Source organism: Lipotes vexillifer, unplaced genomic scaffold (genome assembly GCF_000442215.2).
Source record: "Lipotes vexillifer unplaced genomic scaffold, Lipotes_vexillifer_v1.1 scaffold195, whole genome shotgun sequence".
NCBI classification, from domain to species: domain Eukaryota; kingdom Metazoa; phylum Chordata; class Mammalia; order Artiodactyla; family Lipotidae; genus Lipotes; species Lipotes vexillifer.
In genome coordinates this window covers 152,641-158,731 of record NW_006799532.1, presented here as the reverse complement: position 1 = coordinate 158,731, position 6,091 = coordinate 152,641, and the positions used below count along the sequence as shown (strand labels likewise).

The 6,091-nt window shown below is 41.6% G+C and overlaps 1 pseudogene; it reads right to left on the bottom strand.

Moving 5' to 3' along the window:
* Positions 1-1,582: 1,582 nt before the first annotated feature.
* Positions 1,583-2,123, bottom strand: LOC103082028 (60S ribosomal protein L17 pseudogene; annotated as a pseudogene).
* Positions 2,124-6,091: the final 3,968 nt, after the last annotated feature.

Sequence of the window (6,091 nt, the reverse complement as noted above, 5' to 3'; positions counted from 1 at the left end):
CTGCTCCGACTTTTTTAGATTCTGCATGTAAGTGAGATCATGCAGTATTTTTCTTTCTGTGTCTTGCTTACTTCACTTAGCAGGATATACTCAAGGTTCATCCATGTTTTTACAAATGGCAGGACTTCCATCTTTACTGTAGCTGAATAATATTCCATTGTATGTATATACCACATTTTTTTAATCCGTTCATCCACTAGTTTGTTTCTATATCTTGACTATTGTGCCTAACACTGCAGTGAACATGGGAGTGCATGTATTTCCTCGAGTAACTGATTTCCTTTGTAGTGTTTATTACAACTGTTATTAAACATTTATTTGTATGTGTTTTTTGCTAAGCTCTAGGCTCCCTGAGAGAAAAGACTGAATCTCTGGTCCTTTACTTACTTTCAAAGACTCAGCATAGTGGCCGACACCTACTAAGACACAGGAAATAGTCATTGCATGAATGAATGTTACAAATAAAATGAAAAACTGAACCCACAAGGAAAGTTAAAAGAGGAAGTTTGATTATTTTAGTCATTAAGAAAAGACTAATCAAAGATTTTGTGGAGATAAACGAAGACCACCCGTGTGAGAATAAATAGAGGCTCTTCATTCAGAACTCACTATATAGCAAGGGTGTCAGCTACCATCACTTGTGTTTGGTAGAGACTCAGAGGATGTAGGGGAGTGGGAAAGCTTTATAGTGGGAAAAAAAGGAAGGCTTCAGGTGAACCTGAAGGCTGTTGGCATGGGGAAGCTAGAGGTAGGAAAACTAGAATCAGGTCACCTTATATGGTTGGTTTGGGGAGCATATTTGGCCTTCTCTGAATGATCCTGAGTTGGGAGAGGGGGCAAAAATTAGGAAAGCTGTCAGTCATTGGCCAAGTCCTGACCATGCTCGGCTGATTGTGGTTTTTGCCTTTCCTGGCTAGTTGCTGCTGGAAGTTGTGGGTCAGAGTTCTACTGAGATGTAAAGTTTGACATGTTCCGTTTGTATATTCAATCTCTCAACTTAGTGTTTCTCAAATATGTGGCAGGTTGAGAGCCTCATTTGATAGTTTCCTTCTGTCTGGTAAAAGATGGTGGGTGCTTAGTAAATATTTGTGGGATGGTGAGAAATGGGAAGAGAAGAAGGCTGAAGTTCTTTCTCTGCTGCATCCCAAGACTGTACTGTGCAGTGCAGTAGCCACTAGACACACATAGCTGGTGAGCACCTGAAATGTAGCTAGTTTGAATTGAGATGTGTTTTAAATGTTAAATATACAACAAATGTCCAAATCTTCATATGAATGAAAGAATGCAAACTATCTCATTAACAATTTTTTTTCCTGCTTTTTTTTTTTTTTTTGCGGTATGCGGGCCTCTCACTGTTGTGGCCTCTCCCGTTGCAGAGCACAGGCTCCGGACGCGCAGGCTCAGCGGCCATGGCTCACGGGCCCAGCCGCTCCGCGGCATGTGGGATCTTCCCGGACCGGGGCATGAACCCGTGTCCCCTGCATCGGCAGGTGGACTCCCAACCACTGCACCACCAGGGAAGCCCCCTGCTTTTATTTTTATTTGCATTTTTTTTTTTTTTTGGCGGCATTTGTTCCCAGGCCTAAAGTTTTTGTTTCTTTAGTTTCTTCTGGGATATCTTTTTCTTCTGTGCAACCTCCTTTTCTGATTTAAGATCAATCTATTCTTTTCAGTAAGGATCATCTCAGTGTGGCAGGGAGAGCTCATGAATGGGTTGATCCGACCATGAGTTCTGTAAGTCCTGTGCCGTATCTCGGGGGCTTTGTTCACCTGGATGTGCTCAATATCCAGAGAATCTATATCTAAACCCTTAAGTTCAGCATTACTCTCTGCATTTCCGAGCATGGGCAATAAAAACTCAGCAATCTTTTTGGGCCACCGACTCTTGAGTCCAGCCCCACTGTTTGGCCTGGACACGCCTACCAACTCCACCATTGTAACGACTGAATGGCACACATCGCTTCTGTAAAGTGACATCCTTCCGATACTTAGTGGCTTTTAGGATATGCATACCGTTAATGGCCTGGGAAGTTTCATGAGTGTTCTTAAAGTGAACATGAATGTTTGAACCTCTTGATTTGCATGTTTGTGGGGTTTTCTGGGTCAAGTGAATGGTGAACCATTTTTAGAGATCACCTCAGGCCACTTACTGGAAAAAGCTCATTAACAAGTTTAAAAATATTTATGAAATATTCAAATGATAATATTTGGATATATTAGGTCAAATAAATATGTTGTTTAAATTAATTTCACTTTTTTTTTTGTTTGTTTGTTTTTGGTACGCGGGCCTCTCACTGCTGTGGCCTCTCCCATTGTGGAGCACAGGCTCTGAACTCTCAGGCTCAGCGGCCATGGCTCACGGGCCCAGCCACTCCGCGGCATGTGGGATCTTCCCAGACCGGGGCACGAACCCGTGTCTCCTGCATCGGCAGGCGGACTCTCAACCACTGTGCCACCAGGGAAGCCCAATTTCACTGTTTTTAAAAAATGTTATTAAAAATGTGGTTACTAAAAAATCTAAGATTATGTATGTGGTTTGGATTATATCTCTACTGAACAATGCTGACCCAGAGTAACACTTTTTGTGCATAAATTTTCTCTTCAATAAAATAAAGGAAATAATTTCTATAGCGTGTCCCTTTTACATTGCCTCAATATAAAGGTATTTGAAAAGGCTGGAAACAAATTTGCATTCATTTATTCACTCATCAAAATATGTGATGTATTTACTATATCCCAGACATAAAACTAGACATTCCTGAATAACTCCCATTCCTTGCCTTTGCCAGCTTGTGGAGAGACTTAAAGGGTGATTTGTTTGGTAGGCATACAAAACTACTTAAACCCGAGAAAACTTCATGGGAAATGCTTTTGCACCCTAATTCTCACAATGATATATCAATAATGTAATAATTTACGTCTCTCAACAGAGTAAAACCAGGGCTTCCCTGGTGGCGCAGTGGTTGAGAGTCCGCCTGCCGATGCGGGGGACACGGGTTCGTGCCCCGGTCCGGGAAGATCCCACATGCTGCGGAGCGGCTGGGCCCGTGAGTCATGGCCGCTGAGCCTGCGCGTCCGGAGCCTGTGCTCCGCAACGGGAGAGGCCACAGCAGTGAGAGGCCCGCGTACCGCAAAAAAAAAAAAAAGAGTAAAACCAGCACCAAAAATATCTGAAAATTCACCTTATGAAGATCTTTGTTTAACATGTTTTCATGAACCAGGACGCGTTTCAGTTCTGATTTTTTTTCCCCACTTACAAGATGTGTGACCTTGATAAGCCCCTGAACCCTATGGGAATCAATCTCCTCCCCCATAAACTGGATTTACCTCATGAGATTGCTCTGAGGATCAAACAAGGTAATATGTGTGTTAAGAAAAAAAAAATGTTATGAAGAACCTAGGGGTAAGACAGGAATAAAGACACAGACCTACTAGAGAATGGACTTGAGGGTATGGGGAGGGGGAAGGGTGAGCTGTGACAAAGTGAGAGAGAGGCATGGACATATATACACTACCAAACGTAAGGTAGATCGCTAGTGGGAAGCAGCCACGTAGCACAGGGAGATCAGCTCGGTGCTTTGTGACCACCTGGAAGGGTGGGATAGGGAGGGTGGGAGGGAGGGAGACGCAAGAGGGAGGAGATATGGGAACATATGTATATGTATAACTGATTCACTTTGTTATACAGCAGAAACTAACACACCATTGTAAAGCAATTATACTCCAATAAAGATGTTAAAAAAAAAGATAATATGTGTGAAAAGCTAATATAAATATGAAGGATAATTATAATTATTAGAAACAATTATGACCATTAGCTTAAAATGAAGGTAGTGAGAAGAGAGCAGTTTGGGGACCCACAAAATAAATTTTGGCTTATATAGATTCTTTTTTTTTTGGCTGCGTTGGGTCTTTGTTGCTGCGTGGACTTTCTCTCATTGCTGCAAGCAGGGGCTACTCTTGGTTGCGGTGCGCGGGCTTCTCATTGTGGTGGCTTCTCTTGTTGCAGAGCACAGGCTCTAGGCACACAAGCTTCAGTAGTTGCAGCACGTGGCCTCAGTAGTTGCGGCACATGAGCTGTAGGGCGCGGGGGCTTCAGTAGTTGTGGCGCACAGGTTTAGTTGCTCCGCAGCATGTGGGATCTTCCCAGACCAGGGATCGAACCCATGTCCCCTGCACTGGCAGGTGGATTCTTAACCACTGCGCCACCGGGGAAGTCCATATAGAGACTACAAGAAGCCAAATAAAGAAGCATAAAGATGCAAAGCATAATACATAATATTAAGATCTAACCCTTCATATGCTTCTAAATCATTAGAAAAAATTGCCTTCAGGAATGAAATGAATTCCTTTGCTGTGCAGAAGCTTTTAAATTTCATTAGGTCCCATTTGTTTATTTTTATTTCCATTTCTCTAGGAGGTGGGTCAAAAAGGATCTTGCTGTGATTTTTGTCATAGAGTGTTCTGCCTATGTTTTCCTCTAAAAGTTTGATAGGGTCTGGCCTTACATTTAGGTCTTTAATCCCTTTTGAGTTTATTTTTGTGTATGGTGTTAGGGAGTGTTCTAATTTCATTCTTTTACATGTAGCTGTCCAGTTTACCCGGCACCACTTGTTGAAGAGACTGTCTTTTCTCCATTGTATATCCTTGCCTCCTTTATCAAAAATAAGGTGACCATATGTGCATGGGTTTATCTCTGGGCTTTCTATCCTGTTCCACTGATCTATATTTCTGTTTTGGTGCCAGTACCATACTGTCTTGATTACTGTAGCTTTGTACAAGATGAAAACACAACCCTCAGAATGGGAGAAAATATTTGCAAGTGAAGCAACTGACAAAGGATTAATCTCCAAAATTTACAAGCAGCTCATGCAGCTCAATATCAAAAAACAAACAACCCAATCCAAAAATGGGCAGAATACCTAACAGACATTTCTCCAAGGAAGATATACAGATTGCCAACATGAAAAGATGCTCAACATCACTAATCATTAGAGAAATGCAAATCAAAACTACAATGAGGTATCAGCTCACACCAGTTGGAATGGCCATCATCAAAAAATCTACAAACAATAAATGCTGGAGAGGGTGTGGAGAAAAGAGGACCCTCTTGCACTGTTGGTGGAAATGTAAATTGATACAGCTACTATGGAGAACAGTGTGGAGGTTCCTTAAAAAACTAAAAACAGAACTGCCATAAGACCCAGCAATCCCACTACTGGGCATGTACCCTGAGAAGACCATAAGTCAAAAAGAGTCATGTACCACAATGTTCATTGCAGCACTATTTACAATAGCTGAGACATGGAAGCAACCTAAGTGTCCATCAACAGATGAATGGATAAAGAAGATGTGGCCCATATATACAATGGAGTATTATTCAGCCATAAAAAGAAACAAAACTGAGTTATTTGTAGTGAGGTGGATGGACCCAGAGTCTGTCATACAGGGTGAAGTAAGTCAGAAAGAGAAAAGCAAATACCATATGCCAACACATATATATGGAATCTAAGAAAAAAAAGGGTTCTGAAGAACCTAGGGGCAGGCCAGGAATAAAGACGCAGATGTAGAGAATGGACTTGAGAATACATGGAGGGGGAAGTGTAAGTTGGGATGAAGTGAGAGAGTGGCATGGACATATATACACTACCAAATGTAAAATAGATAGCTAGTGGGAAGCAGCCACATAGCACAGGGAGATCAGCTCGGTGCTTTGTGATCACCTAGAGGGGTGGGATAGGGAGGGTGGGAGGGAGACGCAAGAGGGAGGAGATATGGGGATATATGTATATGTATAGCTGATTCACTTTGTTATAAAGCAGAAACGAACACACCATTGTAAAGCAATTATACTCCAATAAAGGTGTTAAAAAAAGAAAGACTCCGTGCTTCCACTGCAGGGCGTGTGAGTTCGATCCCTGGTAGAGGAACTAATATCCTACATGCCACATGGCCAAAAAATATATATAAATAAAGAATAAAAAGTGTAAACTGTGAAAAATCCAAATGTTAAAAATGTGTTTCTTGCAAATAAAAATAAAATAAAATAAAATGTGTTTCTTGCAAATAAAGTAAAAATAAAATGTTAAAA